The sequence below is a fragment of the Siphateles boraxobius genome, unplaced genomic scaffold (genome assembly GCF_051911475.1).
Source record: "Siphateles boraxobius isolate OS27281-9 unplaced genomic scaffold, OSU_SipBor_1 41, whole genome shotgun sequence".
Classification (NCBI taxonomy): domain Eukaryota; kingdom Metazoa; phylum Chordata; class Actinopteri; order Cypriniformes; family Leuciscidae; genus Siphateles; species Siphateles boraxobius.
In genome coordinates this window covers 43,233,745-43,261,001 of record NW_027509042.1, presented here as the reverse complement: position 1 = coordinate 43,261,001, position 27,257 = coordinate 43,233,745, and the positions used below count along the sequence as shown (strand labels likewise).

Here is a 27,257-nt window from a genome sequence, read left to right as displayed (position 1 = left end):
AAGGTGTACCTATCTTCAAACTCTCATTTCCAAAGGGTAGGAAGGGAGAGTGCGGAGTTAAACATAAGAAGACGAAGCCGACCTTTGGTAAGGCTTAAAATCAATTCAAACAACACATATTTTCGAATTCTCTAATGTATTTGTAATACATAAATTAAATACAGAAAAATAAATTAAATTAAAAAAAACATAAAAGCAAAACGCAACCAAGTAAACACAAAAATAATGTTTGTGCTTGTGTTTTATGATACATGGTTATGTTGCTGACATGATGGACCTAATTTCTGAAGAAGTCTTTGTCAACCCTACACCATACAACGATGCGCTGTTGGCGATGCCTGTCCCAGAGAACCTATCAGCGCAGTATGAAAAGCCAGACAAGGAGGAGGTCATTGCCAGCTTTGTGTCAAGGTTCAAACGGGGGGCAGTTTAAACCCAACCTAGTGGCCTTCCTCATCAGGAAACACTGAGCGGATGCGCAGGACCACACAAGCTGGAATAATGACCCGGATTCTGCGTCCCAGGAGGCCCCAGCACCAGCTCACAAATGAACGATAGGAGAGATACCAGTAGCGACTGAACATAATTGATATTTATCATTGTTTGTATTAAGTTTATGTTTGCATCTTCAATGCTTGTTTTTTGTAAAAAAAAATTATAGCTTATCTTCCCTCCAATGTAATTAAATCTTGACACTGTCTATACTATAGAATTAAAATTAGGCACAATGTTTTTAGGTGGAATAAAAAGTCAAGACTCAAGACAGGACTTTATTCATTATTTTATTAACTTATGTAACAAAGCACAACTTACTGGTGTATTCCAATCAAATGTAGAGGACCATAGTCAGCTCGCTATATTTGGCCAGCATTCTGCAGAGAGTAGACATTGAGGCAGACAGGCTCCAATCCAGGATGGTCAACCATACATTTGAGCTGTTCTTCGACCTCCCGTAGTCTTCTAGTAACCTAATTAGAATAAGAAAAGGTAAGTGTAATTTTTATTTACATTTACATTACATTTAGTCATTTAGCAGACGCTTTTATCCAAAGCGACTTACATTTGAGGATTAAACCAAGGGAGTCATCATGGAGAGGCAAAAACAACGCAAGAAGTGCTCAGAATACAAAGTTCAAACATTGCTCAGAGTATCATAAACCAGACAAGCGAAGATTTCAAGAAAAAGTTTTTCTATTTTTATTTATTTTTATGTTAAGTGCTCACGGAAGAGATGAGTTTTCAGTTGTCTTTTGAATGCTGTCAGGGATTCTGCATTCCGGACGAGGGTGGGGAGATCATTCCACCAGCATGGAACCGTGAATGAGAATGTTCTGGACAGTGATTTTGTGCCTCGCTGTGATGGCACCACGAGCCGTCGCTCCTTGGCCGATCGTAGGCTTCTGGTAGGGATGTAGACCCGTAGGAGCGAGTGAAAGTAGGAGGGAGCTGAGCCGGTGGACAATCTGTAAGCAAGTGTCAGCGCCTTGAACTTGATTCGAGCAGCGAGTGGTTGCCAATGCAGGGAGATGAACAGCGGAGTGACGTGGGCTCTTTTGGGCTCGTTGAAGACAAGACGAGCAGCAGCATTCTGGATCATTTGTAAGGGTTTAGTTGCACATGATGGAAGACCAGCTAGAAGAGCATTTGAGTAATCAAGCCTAGAAATAACCAGGGCCTGGACAAGAAGTTGTGTTGCATGCTCAGTTAGGAAAGGCCTGATCTTCCTGATGTTGTGCATTGCAAACCTGCATGATCGAGCTGTCTTTGAAATGTGGTCTGTGAAGGTTAGCTGGTCATCAAAGATTACTCCAAGATTTCTGACTGACCTTGATTGGGTGATTGAGGATGAGTCTAGCTGGATAGTGAAGTCGTGCTGTAGGGACGGATTGGCAGGGAGGACGAGAAGCTCAGTCTTTGCCAGACTGAGCTGCAGGTGATGTTCCTTCATCCATGCCGAGATGTCCGCCAGACAGCTACAGATACGTGCAGCTACTGTGGGATCGTCTGGTTGAAATGAGAGGTAGAGCTGGGTGTCATCAGCATAGCAGTGGTAAGAGAAACCATGTGCCTGTATGATGGGTCCCAGTGATGTGGTGTAAATGGAGAAGAGGAGGGGTCAAAGGACTGACCCCTGGGGAACCCCTGTGGTCAGTCGATGTGCTTTGGATACCTCGCCTCTCCATGTGACCCTGAATGACCTACCTGTGAGATAGGACTCAAACCAGTGGAGGGAAGTTCCAGTGATGCCCAGTGATGACAGGGTGAACAGAAGGATCTGATGATTCACAGTGTCGAAGGCAGCAGACAGGTCTAGGAGAATGAGAACTAATGATTTGGAAGCAGCTTTAGCGATCCGCAGGGCTTCTGTGACTGAAAGTAATGCGGTCTCGGTCGAATGCCCTTTCTTGAAGCCAGATTGGTTAACATCCAGCTGGTTGTTCAAAGACAGGAAAGATGATACTTGGTTGAAAGCAACTCGTTCACGTGTTTTTGCAATGAATGGTAGGAGAGAGACAGGTCTGTAATTCTCTAGAAGTGATGTATTTAATGTTGGTTTTTTAAGTAGTGGGGTTACCCAAGCCTGCTTAAATGCTGTAGGAAAAATGCCAGTATGGAGTTGATGATGTGTGTGAGTGCTGGTAGAAGTGTGGGAGTGCACAGTTATGCAAAGTTAGTTGTCAAATGAACAGACAAAGTAGTTTCCAACTTAGTGGTGATAATGCTACCTGAGGTATCTCGAAGCAGCAAATATTCTCAGCTTCTGTTGGCATGGTAGCACATTTTCCGCAATGGCACCTATACAAAATAGTAAATGTAATAATGCATATATATATATATATATATATATATATATATATATATATATATCCATGCAGGTGTTGAGTAGAGTTAACTCTTGAAATAATAAGCTACATTACAGTCTTCTCTAAACTAGAAATATTACTGATATAGCTGGTGTATACGTTAGCTGTATATACTAGCGTTAGCTACGTGATAATAACTGTAACCGCATAGCCTACGTAAAACATCCGAATATAGTACAATATCCAGACATAATATTTTCAACTAACCATTCGGAGACGTCCTGCAGGAGCCGCTGAGTAGCAACTTCTTCATCCGTTGCTTCTCCATCCGGATCAGACTCTTGGTAAAACTGAAACGGTTGAATTACTGCGTGTCTAAGTGCCATTGCAATATATCCAATGTAAACATGCATGGTACCGTTGCCGCAAGCTGGTCATGACCACACCCACACTACACCTTGTCCCGCCTTTCTCCTCCTCATTAGCATTTAAAACTACAGACACCGAAACGGCACGTCTGAAGGAAAGCTCATTATGGGTTGGCTTGTAGTGGCTATAATTCTGTACCAAGGCTGAATTTTGGAAAAGAGATTTCAGATACAGTACTAGGGACAACTAAGGCCTATATCAAAGCCTACAAAAAGAAGCATGTCAGGGGACCTTTAAACTGGAATACTTTTAGCACTTCAGTTTGAGACGCCTGTGTGCGTAGAGAAAAGAACGGGGACAACAAAGAAATGCTTGGCAATAGAGGAACCTCCACTGGGGCCGCAGATCAAACGCTAGTGAGATCAAACTGTGAGTCAAATCATTTCATCTTTCAGGCTCTCCTGATCCCCACGTTTGTTTTATGACGCCTCCCTCTGTATAGCGGACATTTTTGGGGTTTACACACTGGCATCCACAGAACAGAGGATGGGTGTCCCTCTCTTTGTGTTTGGTCTGGGGAATTGTGCTCATTCTTTAAGACTGTTTCGCATGACTGAAAGCCGTCGGTCACACAGGTGACGTGTATTAACTCATTAAAGGTACACTTTGTAACTTTTGGCCTTCAAGCAGATATAAAACAAAACTGCATGCATTTTGCGGAAGGACATTGTTTTGGTTGTGCTTCGGCTCTGCGTGACTGTGCGGATGAATATGGGGTTAAACTTTATTTTAAGGTAAATTAAAACATAAGTTTTACTTCTTCCTACTCCTTTTTGTACATGTAAATAGTGTTTTTATTTAGTACTGGAAAGTATGGAGTTTTATTTTGTTGTTGTTTTTTTCCATTATTATTATTATTTTCTGTATTTACATGTTCAAAATAAAGATATCAATCAATCAAGGTGACGTAGTTACATTGTAATTACTCAAATAAGTAATATTAATTAACTACATGTATTACTATGGAGTTACATTTGGGATAGGGTTTGGTTTAGGGTTAGTTACTTGTAATTATGCATAATTTACTGTTATTACATGTAGGTACTAGTAACGTGTAACTACGTCACCTTAAAATAGTGTTACTGAATATGGTTTCTTCTGTAACACTTACGCATTACATTGTCCTTGTTACACATGTTACATGAAGTTACTGTAATAATAACTACAAATTATGCATAATTACACAAAATGAACCCTAAACCAAAACCTAATCCTAATTCTATAGTAAGTACATGAAGTTAATTATTATTGCTTAGTACTTAAATGTATTATTACACTGTAACACGGACACCTTTAAATAAAGTGTAACCTGTCCTTCTCATCTAAAAAAGAGAGAAAGACATTATCCTCCTGCTCATAAAACATTTGCTATAGGTTTAAGAAAAAAAGAAAAAAAAAACATATATATATTAGTGCTGTCAAACGATTAAAATATTTAATCGCGATTAATCGCATTAATGTCATAGTTAACTCGCGATTAATCGCATTTAATCGCACATTTTTATCTATTCTAAATGTCTCTTGATTTCTTTTTGTCCCATTATTTTTTCTCATTTTAATGCTCTTATCAACATGGAAAATGTGTGTGTGTGTGTGTGTGTGTGTGTGTGTGTGTGTGTGTGTGTGTGTGTGTGTGTGTTTGGCCATCATCAAGTGGTATTTCAGACTGGACGTGCTGCGATGATGATAGCTCAGTTCACAACGACAAAACACACAGATCACTTTGGTCTCGTCAATGGAACCATTTGGCAACTTTTTAAAAGTAAACGTTCCATTCAGAATCTTATTTGCATCCATTTCGGTGTCTCGCGCTCGTCATCCACTCAAAACTGGACGTTTTGAACGTTCCTATAACATTCAGAAATAACGTTTTTATAACTTAATGGGAACGTTATGAAAACGTTCTTATAACCTAAAATTGTTAGCTGGGGAAGAGGAGAGATTCGCGATTGCACTGAACACGTTTTAAGTGCAGGCACATATTGTCTGAGCGAGCCCAGAGAAAATTCTACCAAGAGCAGCGTGTATCTGAGAGCGCGCGACTCGAGCAGAGAGATTCGTGCTCGGCACATTATATTCCACGCGCGAGCAGAGAGATTCGCGCTCGCGCATCCGGCTCGCAAGCCCAAACAAGTGTGTGCGGCGTGCCTGTTGTTTTGTTTCCGGTCTAGCTAGATCCGCTTGCGCTTTCAAAACGTCCATGCCGCGTCCTATTGCAAAAGCATGTGCAAAAAAAACTACAAAGTTTGCTAGGCCAAAAAGACCGTTAATCGCGCGATAAAAAAATTAACGCCGTTAAAATGGGTTTGCGTTAACGCCGTTAATAACGCGTTTAACTGACAGCCCTAATATATATATATAGTTTAGATGGAAAGAATCTCAAGCTGAGTAGCTGAAGACGTTACAGTAGTTTTACCCATTAACAGACACGATACTTTATTGTAAATACATTCTAGTACATCACTACAACAACTATAATGAAATGAGGCTTTACAGTAGATAATGCTTTACAATGAACTCTGTTAGAGAGCTACATTTGGCAATTTATCTGTTTAGTAAAATACCTTACACGTTAAGTAACATTTCGAGTTGAGTAACATCGCATTTTTAACATTTCAAATCCCTCAGTTCTCGTCATCACTGAAAAGCCAAGCCTAAAACATATGAAAAACATAGGAAGTAACTTTGGCAAATAAACACAAGTCACATGATCCGCACATGATTAAGGGCAGATGACAGCAATATTCTGTTGAAGTGCAATGTCTACTACATGCATTAGCTCAGGGTTAACACCTGTTTGCGGGGGAATTCGGGGAAAAATGGAAATTTGCTCGCTTTTCGGTGTTACACAAATGAACTGCAATATTCAAACTGTTCTCTGAGGAGGAGGAAGAAGAAACACTTTGATAGATTCAGTTGGCGACACATGAATTCAAGACGGCATGAACGCCTCCAGCTTTACGGTTTTACATGCACATTGAAACACTCCTCCATCTGTTAGTGTAGTTGGTGGATAAAGGTGAGAGTTGTTGAAGCTCCACGACTTCTTGAACGTCAGGTTGGCGCTGGATTTCTGTGACTTGGCCTAAAGAGTGTGTAACATTTCAGCTAATTATCTCTGAGATACATGGTTGAAATTGATTGCATGGCAAGCTATATTCAGACAGCAAGGTGCTGAGTTGAAGTTCTGAGTTTTATTCCAAAATAAAATCGAAAAAAGACTTGAAATCCTCAGTTATCACCACCCACAGACTGTCAGATTTACAAACACGTTCCTCATCTGCTCATGTTTGTGCTGCGATGATGACTATGCTTGTGTTTATAAACACAAATCAATTCTAGTCAGTAGAAATGCATATATTTTATTAGTTAATTATATAACTAAAACTGTTTTTTTTATTTAATTGAAATTTGCATTAATCTGATTGTAAAACATCTGATCTAGTAAAAGTCTCTTAATTATTATTCTTATTATATTTATATTAACACTTATATAATATTTTGAAAATGTGTCTTTCCAAATTTTTTCAAATTGAAATATAGTGCATAAAGCAAAATAAAATTATATGATATGATATTGAGTGGACAAACAACTCAACTCAAAGAAAACTGACATGACCAATATCCTTAAGACAGTACAGCTTATTAAACGTACTGTATGTCTGTCCTTCACAGCTTTGTTTTCATTTGTGAACATGAATTATGCCATCTATCCAGATGAAGGTCCACTGCTGCTGTTTAAGCAACACTGTTTCAAGTTCAGCATATCAGCAACTTGTAAGTGATGAATGCAAGTGTGAACTATGATTGATTACGCAATCATACAGTGACACATATCTTAAATCTTAAAGGTACAGTAACTGCCTGTGTAATGCTAAAATGGTCTAGAAAAACATTTTTACCTTTTTTGTCCAAGGAACATAAGTAGACCAGGCAAAAACTGCTATGAAGGTGTATAAAATGACCCCTTTAATACTCTTTTGCTTGGGTTTTTGCAGCGCTACATTCTTCAGTGTACTTACAAATGACATATGAACCTCTTGTTTGAGTTCCTCTCTATATAATGGCGTTTTTGACACGGCACATAAATCTAGTCCGCCTCCTCTAACTTTTGCACTGCTGCAGATATCAGATATGCGGATTAGTCTTATAAGAGATCCGCAGATGGAGACCTCCGCTGCCGTTTTCTATCTGTGCTTATTTTTCTCAGGATTCAGAAAGCAATCTTCTAGGTCTCTGCTTTAAATAACATCTCCGCTCCGAGCTTTTAGAGATGGCCCACGTTTTCTTATTTTTCCCCCCACTCAAAACAGATTTTCAGTGGTATCTTGGAACGCGATCATGAAAGATTCATGAGTTTACATTTCCACGGATGAATTATGGATGACTCCTAATTATTTTTTACAGCATTTAATTAATTCATCTGCTCCACAGTGAACGGTCCAAATCAGATGCTAGTGTTGTAATAGAGAGCATTTGATCTGGGGGATTGGGTTTAACCACCATGGGTTCAGATGTTTTTATCTGGTAAAGAGTGAGTCCTGGGCGTCCTGTTCATGGATATGAGTGATTCTGCTTGTTCTTCTCATAGATGAGTGTGAGCAGTGCTTGGTATGACTATAGCGTTCAGCTCATATGTTTTAATAGCCACTCCACAGACTGTCTAAGGCCACGTTCATCCTGCAAGCATTAGTGCTCAATTCTGATTTATTGCTCAGATCCAATATTTTTGTTTGGCTGTTTAGATTATTTTTTAATTAAATGTGGCAAATATCAGATTAGAGTAACATGTCCCAACTGACCCACATGCTGTTTTGCATGCCATTTTTTAAACTTTTGTTTGGTCAAATAAACACATCCTCGGTGAGAGGGAGAACATAAAATAAAAATCTTACGTATGAGTAGTGTTGTGTTAATGTAATTGTATGTTTATTTGTGCAGATCACATGCACACATGCATTAAAGATAGTAAAATAAGAGACAAAGATATCAGTTATACTGATTCTAACCTCCAAACATTGAAATGACTAGAAAAAGAGGATTATTACAAAATACCCTGTGCATTTGTACGTGTGCTGCATGAATTCTGTTTGCTCATTTTGTGTGCATGTGCCTTGGATATACAGTTAGGTAATTTTTCATGTCCAGTTTATGCAGTCTGTGGTCTATTTCTGTCTTCTGTATGTAGATAAATTGCACTAAACTCTCTGTAGTAGCTCTGTTTAAAATCCCAGGCGGTCCGGGGACAGTTTGGTGTTCTGACAAAGCTGGTCAGACGAATTTAATTACAACAAATAAAATGTGCACAAAATTGCTAAAGACACTTAATTTATATTATCTATCTACTATCCACTGACAAAGTTTACGGTAGATTTGACAATAGGAAGAATGACCACTTCTTCTGAAATATGGCAATTGGTGCATGTGCTGTTTTATAGTAAAAAATTGCACAGTGTGTAAATTCAACGCATTCTCATCCCACGGCGTCATATACTGACGCTTTTGCCAAAGCGTCTACATCCGACGCACATGGCACCCTTTAGCGTCAATATAACACGCTTCAGTTATGGGTAGGTTTAGGTCTGGGGTAGTGTTAGGGTTAGACCATTAGGAGGCGCCATATATCTGCGTCTCATATTGACGCTAAAGGGTGCCATGTGCGTTGGATATAGACGCTTTGGCAAAAGCGTCAGTATATGACCCCTTGGGATGAGAACGGGCTGGTAAATTGTAATTAACTCTTTCCCCGACATTGACAGAATTTCCAACCAAGCCATGTTTTCTCTGTTATACAGTAGGTGGCGCTATTATACATCTTCTGAAAGAGTAGGGAAGCTCCTGATCAAAACACAGATGAAGAAGAAGCAGAAACAAGCGATAAAAGCATTGTAAAATTACGCAATCATCAAACATGAAACGGCATATAAATCAAATCTGTCTATCGTTACTGAATGAAATGTTTGATTTGATTTGATTTGATTCAACTTTATTGTCATTACACAACTACAAGTACAAGGCAACAAAATGCAGTTTAGGTCACATTAGAAGTGCAATAGCTGCAAGTGCAGAATATACAATGGTTACATAAGTGCAGGACATGGATATGTACTGAATATAGAGATGACTATTATGCTGCGTTCTAGGCAGGTTTTTGAGCACGTAAATCACGACTTCAAACCACGACTCACGACTTTGTAGCGTTCCAGGCCAGTCACGCCAAACTACCTGAGCGCAATGTATACTTATTGTTTCAGAAAATTGTAATACATAGTCGTGTGTGTATTATTATCATTATTATATTATTTTTAATTTGACTGAAACGTTATATTGTCCTAAATTGTATTCTCACCGTGTTGGGTGGGGGCTGCCATTGTTGTTTTTATATGGTTTCACGGGCTATGTGATGTCAGAGCTCTTAAGAGCTCCTAACTGGGAGTACATCGATCTAGTACGAGTTCACGGGTGGGAAGTCACGGGTTTGACTGCCGTTCCAGTGCACTTTCACGGGTATAAGGTTGGAAAAACACGGGTTACAGGTTGCCTGAGACGCGACATTACTATAAACAGAAATTTTACAGATATATATGTACAATGAACATAATATACAGATGTCTATTACTATAAACAGAATTTTACAGATAAATATATGCAATGATAAATTAGGCTAAGATGAGCAGTATAACAACAGATTTAAAGTAGTGCAAATAAAGTATGGACACAAGCTGTCCGAGTAAAAGCGCAGTGAAAAGTAATTGCATATTACAGTTAAAGTACATGCATATATGAACTGTTGGTACTGTAAATAAACAGTCGGCAATGCAATTGAGCATAACCCCTTTAAGATAAAGAAGTTCAAGATGCATATGTTACAGTTGATACTGTAATAAACAGTCGGCAGTGCAAATGGAGGAGAGGAGAGTCTCGCAGTATATGAGGGGAGTGAGATTAGCGAGGGTTAGAGTTCAATAAAGAGATAGCTCTGGGAAAAAATCTGTTCTGCTGGTTTGTTCTAAAAATAACAAAAACGACGACTTTATTCAGCATTGTATTCTCTTCCGGTTCTGTTGTCAATCCGCGTTCACAAGGCCAGTGACGCTGCTGACGTAAGACGCTGCTGACGTGTTATCTGGTGCGTCTGTGTATTCGGGTTCAAATAAATATGTCTGGTTAAAAAAAAATGCAAGTCTTCCCCTGTGTCGAAGGGGAAGTCTTCCCCTGTGTCCGACAACAGAACCGGAAGAGAATACAATGCTGTATAAAGTCGGCGTTTTTGTTATTTTTGGAACAAAATGTATTTTCAATGCTACAAAAAATTCTAACTAACTCACTGAGGTCACATGGACTACTTTGATGATGTCTTTATTGCCTTTCTGGACAAGGACAGTATACCGCACATAGATTTTCAATGGAGGGACAAAAAGCTCTCGGACTGAATCTAAAATATCTTAAACTGTGTTCTGAAGATGAACGGAGGTCTTAAGGGCTTGGAACGACATGAGGGTGAGTCATTAATGACATCATTTTCATTTTTGGGTGAACTAACCCTTTAAGGATGCTGCGGGCTCGATGCAGACAGTTTCCTCTGGATATGCTCGATGGCAGGTAGTGGAGTCCCAGTGATACGCTGGGCTGTTTTCACCACCCGATGCAGTGCCCATACCACACTGTAACACAGTTGGTCAGGATGCTCTATGTTGCGAATGTTGAACCCATGAAGAGGAAACGACTGAAGTTTTGAGGTGTTGATGGACTCGATCTACTCCATCTGTGTTCTGATCATCATTCTGAATCCCATCTGAGCAAAGTCTTTGACAAACACATGATTTTCTCAGTTTTTTGTTCAAAATGTAGTTCTTTTTTATGAAACATACCCACATTCAAGTGATTATTTTTTAAATTTATTTATAATTAAATGTTTGTTTTTGTTTAAAAGCAGAGGCTCTGCCCTTTCTGTTGATATTTTTTGTTCAGATTTGTATACAAAATATTAGCATGAAAGTTTTGTGAAAATTATCAAAAATGTTGTTTTTTTTGTTTTTGTTTTTACACTGGCAAGGAAAGAGTTAACCTAATGATAGACCAGGCTGATTTACTGGCTGGTATTTGGCCATTTTGAGATATCAACTGATATCTGTGCTAGATAATCTCAAAAGGCCAGCCAATTAATCTGCGTTTAATCTCGTTGCCTTTACTGTTCTGTCATTAATTGATCAACATGACTGCAGTCTCCATTCTTTCTTGTAGTAATTTCCCAAACACTCTTTTGAAGTGAACAGCTTTTTTATTGACAAATTTCTCCTTAAAGAAATTAAGGAGCATTGACGGCAGCATAACTGATGCAGAAATGAATAACATGATTTCGGTCGAGCCGCCTCATGTTTGATCTGTGTGGTTTCACTAATCACATTAAGATCCGAGCCTGTATACTGAATGACACTGTAGCTGAGGTTATTACAGCAGCTGGACTGGAGTCAATTACTCTGACAACAAATCATTGACATTCATGGACCCTGTGGCCGGTGTTATGCAGTGTGATAAATATTGAGTGAGTAGTTTCACATCAGCAGAATATGAAATGAACTCCGAGATAAACATTAGGTGAGCTTTACCAGATGCTACTGGATTCAGTCCATATGGACGTCACAATGCTGTTGTTCTGCGTTCACTGATCAACACACGTTTGACTAAAATAATGATTAACAGCAGTACCAAAAGATGTAGTTTTTTCAGTGAAATAATATTTAGTTGGTGGGTCCCAGAGGCAGATTTCATTTCTCACAGGTTTCTCTTTCATACTTCACGTGACGGAGGGAGCTTTCTGGTTATCTGAAACACTTGATAAGTTTCTCTGGGATTCATTCAACTCAGACTTAAGTGTAATAAAGTTCAGTCTCTTCAGTGTCTTTTATTGAAAATATTATTATTCAAAATACGTATTCAGCTCAATAATTAGACTGGAACAAAATGAAATGCAATACTCTCTTGTTTTCATAATTGTTTTAATGACCTGTGGCAAACCATCCTGTAGAATAGGGTGTTGTTCATATACATGTATTCTTCTTGCTGTGGAATAGTGTTGATGAGATCAAACGCTTGTTAAACAAAACAAGAAGTTCAAATCTACTAATTATTATAAATAATTATTAATAATTGCAATAACAATTGTAATAACACATGTGTTCACTCACACACTCACACACACACACACACACACACACACACACACACACACACACACACACACACACACACACACACACACACACACACACACACACACACACACACACACACACACACACACACACACTCTCACACTCACTCATTCACTTACACACACATGCTCACTCACTCACTCAATAACTCACTCATGCTCACTCACTCACTCACTCAACTCACTCACTCACACACTCACTCACTCACTCAATAACTCACTCACTCACTCAATAACTCACTCACTCACTCAATAACTCACTCAATAACTCACTCACTCAATAACTCACTCACTCAATAACTCACTCACTCACTCACTCAATAACTCACTCACTCACTCAATAACTCACTCACTCACTCACTCAATAACTCACTCACTCAATAACTCACTCACTCACTCACTCACTCACTCAATAACTCACTCACTCACTCACTTACACACACATGCTCACTCACTCATTAACTCACTCATGCTCGCTCACTCAATCACTCACTCACTTAATAACTCACTAATGCTCGCTCACTCAATCACTCACTCACTCACTCACTCAATAACTCACTCACTCACTCACTCAATAACTCACTCACTCACTCACTCACTCAATAACTCACTCACTCACTCAATAACACACTCACTCACTCACTCACTTACACACACGTTCACTCACTCACTCAATAACTCACTCATGCTCGCTCACTCAATCACTCACTCAGTGACACTCTCACTCGCTCAGTGACACTTTTACTCACTCACTCACTCATTCACTCACTCAATCACTCACTGACACTCTCACTCGCTCAGTGACACTTTTACTCACTCACTCACTCACTCATTCACTCACTCAGTGACACTCTCACTGGGTCAGTGACACTTTTACTCACTCACTCATTCACTCACTCACTCACTCACTCAGTGACACTCTCACTCGCTCAGTGACACTTTTACTCACTCACTCACTCACTCATTCACTCACTCACTCACTCACTCAGTGACACTCTCACTCGGTCAGTGACACTTTTACTCACTCACTCACTCATTCAATCACTCAATAACTCACTCACTCAATAACTCACTCACTCACTCACTTACACACACATGTTCACTCACTCACTCAATAACTCACTCATGCTCGCTCACTCAATCACTCACTCAGTGACACTCTCACTCGCTCAGTGACACTTTTACTCACTCACTCACTCACTCATTCACTCACTCACTCACTCATTCACTCAGTGACACTCTCACTCGCTCAGTGACACTTTTACTCACTCACTCACTCATTCACTCACTCACTCACTCAGTGACACTCTCACTCGCTCAGTGACACTTTTACTCACTCACTCATTCACTCACTCATTCACTCAGTGACACTCTCACTCGGTCAGTGACACTTTTACTCACTCACTCACTCGCTCAGTGACACTTTTACTCACTCACTCACTCACTCACTCACTCACTCATTCACTCACTCAGTGACACTCTCACTTGGTCAGTGACACTTTACTCACTCACTCACTCACTCACTCATTAACTCACTCACTCACTCACTCACTCACTCAGTGACACTCTTACTCGCTCAGTGACACTTTTACTCACTCACTCACTCATTCACTCACTCACTCAGTGACACTCTCACTGGGTCAGTGACACTTTTACTCACTCACTCAATCACTCACTCATTCATTCACTCACTCACTCACTCAGTGACACTCTCACTCGCTCAGTGACACTTTTACTCACTCACTCACTCATTCACTCACTCACTCACTCACTCAGTGACACTCTCACTCACTCACTCATTCACTCACTCACACACACATGCCTGCTCACTCACTCACTCACTCAATCAATCACTGACACACACATGCTCGCTCACTCACTCACTCACTCACTCACTCACTCACTCACTCAGTCAGTGACACTCTCATTCACTCACTCATTCACTCACTCACTCAGTCACACTCTCACTCACTAAATTTTCAAATTAGCTTTATTAGCATGACTGTGTAACACAATGTTGCAAAAGCATCAACATATTATAAATAAATAATAAAACAAACAAACAAACAAATACAATATGTAGCATTGTAAATAGATAGATAAAAAAAGATCTATCTTAATAAATTAATAAATACAGTGGGTCACTCCAGAGAATTAGCTGTCTCTGGCATTGTGAATAGCTAGCACATATTTAGCCGCTAGTGCAGCTGTACTATCATCTTCTCCCAGTAAGAAGGAACTTTTTTTAGTGTCACTCAATTCAAAGAATTATGGAACAAAGGTTTCAAATCTGGGCACAAAAGTTTCTCTTATATGTGTATATTTAGTACAGATGAGCAGAAAGTGTTTCTCATCCTCTATGTGCTGTAGATCACAGTGTCTACAGATCCTCTGCTCTCTCTCTGTCCATGTTTGTCTACATCTTCCTCTCTCTATCTCTAGATCATGGTCACTTAATCTGTATTTGGAGAGGATTTGTCTTTCTTTAAAATGTTTAATAATGTTTAAACACTCACACATGCTCGCTCACTCGCTCACTCACTCACACATTCTCGCTCTCTCACTCACTCACTCACTCCACTCACACATGCTTGCTCACTCACTCACTCACTCAGTCACTCTCTCACTCACTCACTCACTCACTCAATCAGTCACTCTCTCTCACTCACTCACTCACTCACTCCACTCACACATGCTCGCTCACTCACTCACTCACTCACTCAGTCACTCACTCAGTCATTCTCTGACTCACTCACTCACTCACTCACTCACTCACTCACTCTCTCTCTCTCACTCACTCACTCAGTCACTCACTCATTCACTTACTCACTCACATGCTTGCTCACTCACTCGCTCACTCACTTAGACTTGCTCGCTCACTCAGTCACTCTCTCTCTCACTCACTCACTCACTCCACTCACACATGCTCGCTCACTCACTCAGTCACTCTCTCTCTCTCTCTCTCACTCACTCACTCACTCACTCACTCACTCACTCACTCACTCACTCACTCACACATGCTCGCTCACTCACTCACTCACTCACTCACTCACTCACTCACTCACTCACTCAGTCACTCACTCATTCATTCACTCACTCAACTCACTCAGTCACTCTCTCACTCACTCACTCACTCACTCACTCACTCACTCAACGACTCACCTTTTTCACCCACCTCACAATTTGTATTTTGAGTTTCACTTCCATGAAATGTCATCTATTAGGGATATGTAAGCACAAAGAGTGCCTGTAATTAACATCCTTTACACATCCTCATACTCACACACTCCATAATTACTCTTTATTATTTCTATGCAATTAAAGGTATTGTCAGAGAGTGCAAGCGAAGCGAGTGAGAGGATGTTTCATCAAACTGCATCACTGGCCTGTTAAATCACACTCATCTTCTCCCACTGGAGTCACAGGGAGTAATGGGAGCAGCATTTTAAAATTACATTGTATTATCTCCTCATTGGGGGAGAGTCATTACAGCGCACCTCTGCCATTACCGCAAACTCATTTAAACCACTTAGAGAAGCTCTGAAAGAACAAGATGTTTTAAGGGTCACCGCTGCTTTGTTCTGTTTGGTCATTCATTGTCAAATTGTGGATGTTGGCATGTCTGAAAGAGAGAGACAGAGAGAGAGAGAGAGAGAGAGAGAGAGAGAGAGAGAGAGAGAGAGAGAGAGAGAGAGAGAGAGAGAGAGAGAGAGAGAGAGAGAGAGACAGAGAGAGGAGAGAGAGAGAGAGAGAGAGAGAGAGAGAGAGAGAGAGAGAGAGAGAGAGAGAGAGAGAGAATGAAAGAAAGAGAGAGAGAGAGAGAGAGAGAGAGAGAGAGAGAGAGAGAGAGAGAGAGAGAGAGAGAGAAAGAGAGAGAGAGAGAGAGAGAGAGAGAGAGAGAGAGACAGAGAGAGGATAGAGAGACAGAGAGAGAGAGAGAGAGAGAGAGACAGAGAGAGAGACAGAGAGAGAGACAGAGAGCATCTAAACAAACCCAGCTCCACTCACTTAGAAACATGTATAGATGGAAACAAAACAGTAAAAATACATATCTAAGCACAATTATTCAACCGAAAATTCAAGCCCTATTAGATAAATTCCTTGCCACTCCTTTCCAGCACAATAGTGAAGGTACAAACCTAGCAGTAGACAAGCTGAACAGAATATTTGAGGTATCAGCAACATTATCCAATTTAAAAAACACAAAAAGAAAATCAAAAAGACCACATGCCACTGAGAAATGGTTTGACAATGACTGCAAAAAACTTAGGAAAGAATTAAGAACCCTATCCAACCAGAAACACAGAGATGCTGACAATGAGAACATCCGTCATCTCTATCACGAAAAACTTAAACAATATAGGAATACTTTAAGAAAGAAAAAAGAACAAAACACAAAAAGTCAACTCAGGGAAATTGAAGAATCCTTACACTCTAAAAAACGTTGGGTTATTTTGTGTACCCAATAGCTGGGTGTCAGGAGCCAATCAGATCCCTCACATGTCACCACGCAAAGATCACTGTCCCCAGATTACTGATCACCTGCACCTGTTTCCACTCAGCACTCACTTCCCAGCCAGCACAAAAGCACCCGATTCACTCCCAGTCATTGTCAAGCCTCCAACAGGAACGACCCTTACCAGTCACCACTTGTCTCACTCTGAGCCATCCTTCAGCAACGGACGTAAAGTATACTTACCTGAAAGAAACTAACCTTGTTGTCCTTGTTCTGATGTTCCCAGGATCCGCTCCATGACTCATGTTCTCCGTTTCCTGGAATCCGCCACGAGTCCCGTTTCCCACTGGATGAGCTGCAAGAGAAAGGGAAAGTATCACTGAACTGGTGAGCTCATTGTCAAGTGCACTTCAAAGGATCTACTCACCTGGAATCCTTCCTGAATCACGCCTATCCACGAACGATCTGAAAAGAGAGAGAAAACTCAAGTTATTGATCTGTGTTACCCACCACGTTATTCCTTAAGAAGAGGATTCACTCACCTGGATGCATTCCTGCCACATATATCCTCTTCGAGATCACCGTTGAACTCCCGAAACCCTGCATACTTACCTTTGAGTTAAATAAAGATACATTTGTTTATCACTTACCTCTGTCTCCGAGCCTGAATCCTGACAGAAGGCTTGACCTAACAACAGAAAGAGGTGAGAGATGGATTCCGGACAGCCCGCTGTTGCTACCAGCTCCACACCTACCACCGATCCTCCGACAGAACCCATGTTTACTCCAGTGAGAACTTCCGCGAGCGCCGCTTCTTCGATTACCTGCTTTGCAACTCCCCCGTTGCGCCCAGCGCCCTTCTCTGGCCGGGCGGAGGACTGCAACGGATTTTTACTCCAGTGTTCGCTAGCTCTGGAACAGCAAGTTCAGCTCTATCCCAATGAGAGATCGAAAGTGGCATATATCATTCAGCAACTCTCTGGAGCAGCTCTGAGGTGGGCAGAGGCGTTATGGATGCAGGAATCCACAGTGGTTGCGTCAGTTCAAGAGTTTGTCAAACATTTTAAGGAAGTTTTCGGACGACCCGCGGATGATTCCTCATTTGGAGAACAGCTCCTACAATTACGTCAAGGAAAGAAGTCATTGACTGAGTATTCTGTGGAATTTCGCACACTTGCATCAAATAGTGGATGGAATGAGAGAGCTCTGATTTCTGTGTTCCGTCGAGGTTTAAACCCAGCCTTGCGCCTCCAACTGGCGATCTATGATGACAGCTTAGGAATTGAGAAATTCATTCAGCAAGCCAAGCGAGTCCATCAACGATCTTTGAGTTGTTACGCTGATCAGTCTCATCACCATCCTGTGTCTTTTCAGAATCCCAAGAATCTCAATCCAGAAAATCAAGTTGAAGAGATGCAAGTCGACACTTCAAAAATTTCTCAGGCTGAACGTGTTCGTCGAAGAGAGATGAAGTTATGTATGTACTGTGGTACCAAGGGTCACTTCAGACTTAACTGCCCAATTCGACCGGGGAGAATGATGGTAAGCTCAGTCCTTAATCAACCCATTGTCTCAGCACCACTCACGATTCCTGTGATATTAAAGATTCAAGAAAAACACATCTCTGTAACAGCTATCATCGACTCAGGGTCCGCGGGAAACTTCATTTCTGGAGAACTCTGTAAGAGGCTCAGTCTGCGAGAGATCAACACTCCCAAGTCTTACGTCATCTACGCTGTAACGGGTGAGTTAATTAACAAGACGAACGTTACTACCCAGATTGGTCCTATTCAATTGTGTGCGGGAGAGACGCACCAAGAGTGGTTTGAACCATTTGTGTTGCTAAACAGCCAAACAGATCTCATCCTTGGTCGGCCATGGCTCGTCCATCAACAACCCACCATTGATTGGACGTCTGGGAAAATCCTGCAATGGGGATGTCAATGTCCAGAGATCAACGATCCAGTATCCCGTTCATCCAGTAACCCAAGGACCCAAGTGCTCAAAGTTAACTCCACATCCATAGAGAGTCCCACGGAAAACTTGTCAACTAATATCCCAGCCTGTTATTCTAAGTTCTCTGACGTCTTCAATCCTGTCACTGCTTCCAAGTTACCCCCTCATCGACCATGGGATTGTGCTATAGACCTGATCCCTGAGGCACGTCTCCCCAAGGGTCGGATTTACTCCTTGTCCATTCCAGAGCAAGAATCCATGAAGAAATATATCCACGAAGCTTTAGATCAGGGTTACATCCGACCTTCCACATCTCCTGCCGCCGCAAGTTTCTTCTTCGTGGCCAAGAAAGACGGTGGTTTAAGACCATGCATTGATTACAGAGCCTTGAATCAAGTCACTGTGAAGTTTAGCTACCCTTTGCCTCTCATACCTGCTGCTCTCGAACAACTCAGAGAGGCAAAGATGTTCACCAAGCTTGACTTACGGAGTGCGTACAATCTAATCCGTATCAAAGGAGGAGATGAGTGGAAGACTGCTTTCATAACCCCTGCTGGCCACTACGAATATCTTGTCATGCCATATGGTTTGGTCAACGCTCCTTCCGTTTTCCAAAGTTTCATGGATGAGATCCTCAGAGACTTTCTAGGGAAGTTTGTTCTGGTCTATATCGATGACATCTTGATCTATTCCAAGAATCCAATCGAACACCAGAGACATGTGTCTCTAGTCCTACAACGTCTCAGAGAATTCACTCTGTTCCTGAAAGCTGAGAAGTGTACCTTTCATCAAAGCACCATCGACTTCCTGGGATACATACTCAGCGATCGAGGAGTGGAGATGGACCAACAAAAGACCGAGACCGTCCTGTCCTGGCCAACTCCCAAGTCCGTGAAGGAGCTTCAGAGATTTCTCGGGTTCGCCAACTTCTATAGGAGATTTATCAACCAGTACAGTCTTCTCACTTCTCCATTGACCTTCTTGCTAAAAGGAAAACCTAAGATCCTGCAGTGGAACCCCGAGGCTGAGAAAGCTTTTCACGCTCTGAAATCTGCCTTCACCAGTGCCCCTTTGCTTCACCATCCAGACCCTGAAAAACCATTCATGGTGGAAGTCGATGCCTCCACCCCCGGGGTTGGAGGAATCCTGTCCCAATGTTCCGAGTTCTCCTCAAAGCCACTCCCTTGTGCATTCTTCTCCAAAAAGTTTTCTCCAGCAGAGGCAAACTACGATATTGGAAATCGAGAACTTCTCGCAGTAAAACTTGCCTTGGAAGAATGGCGACATTGGCTAGAGGGAGCCAAACACCCATTTCTAGTCCTAACCGATCATAAGAATCTCCAATACCTGAGAGATGCCAAGCGGTTAAATCCACGTCAGGCCCGATGGGCGCTATTCTTTACACGCTTTCATTTCAAGATTGCCTATCGTCCAGGATCCAAGAATACCCGTGCAGACGCTTTTTCCCGTATCCATGCCCCTGAGAGCCCTGTTGATCAACCTGAGACCATTCTACCCGAGAGGTTATTCGTAAATCCTATCCAGTGGGAAATAAACGAACAGCTTCAATAATTGGCTCATCAGCAACCCAGAGTTCCCGGATGTCCTCCCGGGAAGATTCATGTCCCTGAAGAATTTCGCAACGCCTTGATTTCCTCAGCTCATTCTTCAGTGGCCACTGGACACCCAGGTATAACCAAGACCTTAGCCACACTTCAGGAGAAGTATTGGTGGGCTCACATGCGCCAAGATATCACTCAGTTCATTCAAGGTTGCATCCCATGTGCCATCTCCAAGGTCCCAAGAAATCTGCCAGTGGGGAAACTGGTCCCCTTGCCTATTCCAAATAGACCTTGGTCCCACATCGGAGTGGACTTTGTTACTGACCTTCCGATTTCTGACGGAAATACTTGCATCCTAGTAGCCATCGATCGGTTCGCGAAGGCATGCAAGTTCATTCCATTAAAGGGACTTCCAACCACCTTTGATACTGCTGAGCTTCTCATGGAACATGTCTTTCGAAATTTCGGTCTACCAGAGGACATTGTCTCCGATCGAGGGCCACAGTTCATTTCCCGAGTCTGGCGATCATTTTTCACTCTCATGAATGTGACAGTGAGTCTGTCTTCCGGGTATCATCCACAAACCAATGGACAAACCGAGAGAAAGATCCAGGATCTAGGTCGGTTCTTGCGCACATTCTGCCACTCCAACCAGAACATCTGGAGTAGGTACCTCATCTGGGCAGAATATGCACAGAATTCCCTCCGACAAGCATCCACTCAATTGACTCCATTCCAATGTATCCTTGGTTACCAACCTCCGTTATTCCCATGGTCCGGTGAACCTTCAGAAGTGCCCGCGGTTAACAAATGGTTTGAGGAGAGCGAACAGGTCTGGAACCAAACTCATCAGCACATCCGACAAGCTGTGAATAGACAACAGCAGTTCGCTGACACCCACCGAAGATCCACGCCAGAATACCAACCTGAGCAACTAGTCTGGCTTTCCACTCGAGATATCAAACTGCGCCTGTCATGTAAGAAATTAAATCCCAAGTACATCGGACCCTTTCCAATTGTCAAGCAAGTCAACCCAGTCACTTACCAGCTCCGGTTGCCCCCAGAATACCGTATCCATCCCACGTTTCACGTCTCACTTCTGAAACCCCATCATCCACAGATTCCCCAGTCAGTCAACGAGGTCGAACCCGAAGAAAACCCCCCGATACCACCCGTTGAACCCGAGCCCATCTACCTCATCAAGGAGATCTTGGACTCTCGACGTCGGAGAGGTCAGCTAGAATACCTCATTGATTGGGAGGGATATGGGCCAGAAGAGAGAAGTTGGGTACCTCGTAATGATGTTCTTGATCCCAGTCTGCTCCTAGAATTCCATGCTCAGCATCCCGAGAAACCTGCACCACGACCCAGAGGCAGACCCCCACGACGTCGAGGTCCAAGGTCCGCTGGCGCGGACTCTGGAGGGGGGGGTACTGTCAGGAGCCAATCAGATCCCTCACATGTCACCACGCAAAGATCACTGTCCCCAGATTACTGATCACCTGCACCTGTTTCCACTCAGCACTCACTTCCCAGCCAGCACAAAAGCACCCGATTCACTCCCAGTCATTGTCAAGCCTCCAACAGGAACGACCCTTACCAGTCACCACTTGTCTCACTCTGAGCCATCCTTCAGCAACGGACGTAAAGTATACTTACCTGAAAGAAAATAACCTTGTTGTCCTTGTTCTGATGTTCCCAGGATCCGCTCCATGACTCATGTTCTCCGTTTCCTGGAATCCGCCACGAGTCCCGTTTCCCACTGGATGAGCTGCAAGAGAAAGGGAAAGTATCACTGAACTGGTGAGCTCATTGTCAAGTGCACTTCAAAGGATCTACTCACCTGGAATCCTTCCTGAATCACGCCTATCCACGAACGATCTGAAAAGAGAGAGAAAACTCAAGTTATTGATCTGTGTTACCCTCCACGTTATTCCTTAAGAAGAGGATTCACTCACCTGGATGCATTCCTGCCACATATATCCTCTTCGAGATCACCGTTGAACTCCCGAAACTCTGCATACTTACCTTTGAGTTAAATAAAGATACATTTATGTTTATCACTTACCTCTGTCTCCGAGCCTGAATCCTGACACTGGGTTAAAAATATTGGGTCTTTCTGTTGGGTTATTCGGAACATTTATTGGGTTGTTTCTATAACAACGCAGCCCGTTAGGTTGAAATTCAAATTTCAACGGTTGACCTCCACAGCTGACAGAAGATACACGGGTGAGTTAATATTACACTACACAGTATGCATATTGTAGCCTATGTTATTATTTTTTTCGTTATAACATGACTTACGTAGTATTATTGCCGTCTTTCGTTCTAAATGTTCAGCCAATTATTTGTATGTTTATATCTCCCCTGTATGACTGTTTTGTGTCCGCTATCTGCGACTAACGACACCAATATGGCCATATAGCCAGCCAATTTATTAGTACTCTTCCTAAATTTCTATGTTCTTTCCAATACTTTTTGGGAAAGTTATCAATATTTTCAGATATTAACCGGCGCGCTCGGCTTCAAGACGCAGCGGAAGCCTGGTCCATCCATCTTGTGTCGCAGGAAGAAGGTATGCTGTGTTATATAAAGGCCTACATTGTAGCGCAAATGTTTACTTGGGCTATCCCAACCGCAGTGTGAATTTAAAATACTACAAAGTGTTAAACTAGGGTGTCCATACGTCCTCTTTTTCCCAGACATGTCCTTTTTTCGGACCTAAAGAAAATGCGGCCGGACGGGACGCCATTCATTGCGTGCTTTTTTTTCAGTGCTTTAGATCCCGCCTTAAAAAAAAACGTTTTATCTAGACGACTCTATAAAGATTAAAAGTTATAAAAGATAACTACTCAATAAGATAGTAAGTTATTACAATAGTTAGTTGAGTTACATAACACTTTTCAGATCGCCACATGCCCATTAAATAAAATGATGGTTGGTTGAGATTTTATTCCTTTATAATAAACTTTAACTTATTACTTTTTAAATGACACATAGCAGTAAAAGGACATTTTAAATGGAGGTAATTTACCACAATACATGGTAATTGCAGAAGCTCTATATTATAATATAATATAAATAATAAAAAATATAATAATATATATTTATATTGATAAACATATGTCCATACTTTCATTGTTACTGCACCTTATTACATGGCTTGGTTGAATTCTAATGTAGAATGCGGTCTGTTATCAAGAAATAAGTTGCCGCTAAGCTGCTAAGTATAACACACCGTTGCCATGAAAAACAGAGCGTTGCCATGGACGCAGGATTCTAACCGTAGATAAGGAACAGACTATTTTCTTTAGCGGAAGCAATACAATCGTTTTTAAATCAATAACTCCTTTTTAAATCAATATTTTGTGTCAAAATTATTGATTTATTTGGTAGGTAGCCATGTAATAAGCGGGATAATGCGAGGCGGTTGTTATAGTGAATACAACCCCTTCAGGCTGATTCAAGCTCCACTTCACGTCGGGGTCATAATCAGCCTGTCGGGGTTGTATTCACTATAACAACCGCCTCACTCTACATTATCCCTTACATATGAGGTGTGATTTTAACTTTTCTTTTTCTTTATTAATTTGTAGCTTGCTCAGGACTTTGGTATTTTATACCCACATGCCAAAGATAAACTTTTTGAAATTTGGGGACATGCATCTCAGCGAATCCTTTCATATTGCAAGACTGAGAAGAGAGCCTTGGATCTTCTTCCCGTTCAGACTAACATTTCTTCTGGTGAGAAAATCCTGCACAACGGCTCTGTACTTTCATATCATGTTATATAATATTATTATAATAATATTTTGTCTATAATATAATGCATGTGTTTAAAGATTAATCCATTGTTCTTTCTGTTTTATGTAAAGAAACTCTTGGAGATGTTGCTTTAAAAACCCTGCCAGCTATCTTTCCTCCATAAAGTGCCAAAGTTATGACGTCACTTTGTAGGCCAAAACGCGGAAGTGAGTTGGCATTTTAGCACTTCCGGTTCTTTCGCCCTAAAGTCTATGGGTTGTTTGAATGGGTTTTTGCTATATCTCCTGAAATAAGGTCTGTGGTTAACAAAGCCTCTAAATATTTTCACATTTTGATCTATGACATAAAACCCACCAGTTATAGCCTGCTTGTGGTTTTTTAAACTTTATTGTGCCTGCTTGTGGTTTTTAAAACTTTCTATAGGCTTCAAAATGTATAAATTTTGGATCAACTTGTAAAGATTATATTGATAGACAAAACGTGTAAGGTTCACAACTCTTTGTTGAACACAGATCTTATTTTTTGCGATTTTCCAAAAGTCTATGGGGAAAATGCAAAGCTTTTCAATCGAGGGAACCCATGCGCCGCTAACTTCCGAGTTGTCCTACAAAGTGACGTCATAACTATCTGCACTCTATCGGTCAAAAGTTCAGTATGGCGTACCACAAGGCTCAGTACTAGGACCGCTGCTGTTCACTCTGTACATGCTACCATTAGTAGATATCATCAGGAAACATGGAATTAGTTTTCACTGTTATGCTGATGATACTCAGCTCTATATTTCCTCAAAACCCAACAAAACTCACCAATTCCCAAAATTAACGGAATGCATAGCTGATATAAAAAATTGGATGACTAGTAATTTCCTACTACTAAATTCTGAAAAAACACAGATTCTAATTATTGGACAAAAAACTTCCACACGCAATATCCTGGTATAGTGTTTAACACTTGATGGCTCTGTTAAGTCTTCGTCGTCAGTTAGGAACCTGGGTGTGCTCGTTGATACCAATCTCTCATTTGAAAGTCACGTGTCTAGTATCTGTAAAAGCGCATTTTTCCATCTTCAAAATATATCTTAATTACGTCATATGCTCTCATTGACAAATGCGGAACAATTAGTTCATGCGTTCATGACCTCAAGGCTAGATTATTGTAATGCTCTACTGGGTGGTTGCCCTGCACGCTTAATAAACAAACTACAGCTGGTCCAAAATGCAGCTGCTAGAGTTCTTACTAGAACCAGGAAGTATGACCATATAAGCCCGGTTCTGTCAACACTGCATTGGCTCCCAATTAAACATCGTATACATTTTAAAATATTGCTGATTACTTACAAAGCACTAAATGGCTTTGCTCCCCTGTATTTGAGCGAGCTCTTAACCCATTATAGTCCTTCATGTCTATTGCGATCTCAAAATTCTGGCCAGGTGATAATACGTAGAATATCAAGATCAACTGCTGGCGGTAGATCCTTTTCCTACTTGGCACCAAAACTTTGGAACAATCTTCCTAACATGTTCCGGGAAGTAGACAAATTCTGTCAGTTCAAATCTAGACTAAAAACACATCTCTTTGGCTTAGCATACTCATAACACATTATAGATTGCTATAATTCAATGTTAGGCTGTATAGTTTAGATCAGCCGGAACCGGGAGCACTTCCCATAAATCCTGATGTACTTTGTAGATCATAAGAAGGATGGCGTCAAAGCTAATATTAGTCTCTCTGTTTATCCCGAGGTCTACCGCAAACTGCCAGATCCAGGCCATATCCAGATCTGAGAAAGAACCATCGCATGGACACGACGACAACGCATCCCTGAAGTGCCAGCCTCATCAACACTGTGAAGGCCTCATGGACACCTCAACACACCAATCTCCTTACCGGCGTGATGACTCTGACCACTAATCAGATGAACTGGATAAATATTGTGAAAGTTCTGATCCAATCTGACTTCTGACCTATTATGCCGCCTAAATCATAATCATACACTGTTCGTTTGTTGGCCACAGAAGGACTGGCCCCCTGACTGAGCCTGGGTTCTCCCAAGGTTTTTTTCTCAACTCGGTCACCTGATGGAGTTTTGGTTCCTTGCCACTGTCGCCTTTTTTCGCCTTTATTCGCCATTGGCTTTTGGCTTGCTTAGTTGGGGACATTTAACATTTAATTTTGAATTTAACAATACTATTACAACTTTACTTTCCTGTTATCTCTGTAAAGCTGCTTTGAAACAATTTGTATTGTAAAAAGCGCTATATAAATAAAGGTGACTTGACTACAACCGTTTATTTGTGTTTTTGCGTTCCATGTTTCTTAGAACTTAAAACATAACTCTAAATTAATTTTAACATTAATATTCTGTGCCTGGAGTTGTTCCCTCAACACGACGCCTTATGAGGCAGTTTATAATTGCATTACTTTTTTTTATTTTATTTATTGAAACAATTTCTTACCTTTAAGTAAGTACATCAAAACAATTGCAACAATAACTTTTCAATGCAATGTCTAATTGAATGTAAATAAAGCATTGTTAATATACTTAAGTTGTGAGTTATTTATTTACATGGCAATAATAGTAATTATAATTAATATTAATAATAGGTTGATTAAAGCATTTTGGCCAAATAACCCAACAGATTCGTTTTTTGTAACCCAATTTATTGGGTAAAACTAGTTACCTAATTTATTGGGTTAAAATAACCCAACAATAGGTCGGTGCTATATCAACCCACCATTGGGTTAGCTGTTGGGTCGTTTTTAACCCAACTTTTTTAAGTGAGTAGAATCCAACCAGTTCTGGAAACATTGGAACAAACTAAACAAATCCTACCATCAAGAACTAGCTATCCAGAATGGAGATGTGTGGATTAACCACTTCTCCAACCTCTTTAATAATGTAAACAAAAATCAGGAACAAAATGCCCTTTATGACAAACTAAGGGTTTTAGAATCAGCCATCAAAGACTACCAGAACCCCTTAGACTCCCCAATGACACTAACCGAACTATTAGACAAAATCCAAACCCTGAAATTGCAAAACGCCTGTGGTGTCGATGGCATCCTAAATG

At 41.1% G+C, this 27,257-nt stretch overlaps 1 long non-coding RNA gene across 1 annotated transcript; it reads left to right on the top strand.

Moving 5' to 3' along the window:
• The first annotated feature begins 22,914 nt into the window (after window positions 1-22,914).
• Window positions 22,915-24,345, top strand: LOC143707301 (uncharacterized). The gene is made up of 3 exons (XR_013193160.1): window positions 22,915-23,003; window positions 24,018-24,165; window positions 24,297-24,345. It is a non-coding gene; the product is annotated as an uncharacterized LOC143707301 (long non-coding RNA).
• Window positions 24,346-27,257: the final 2,912 nt, after the last annotated feature.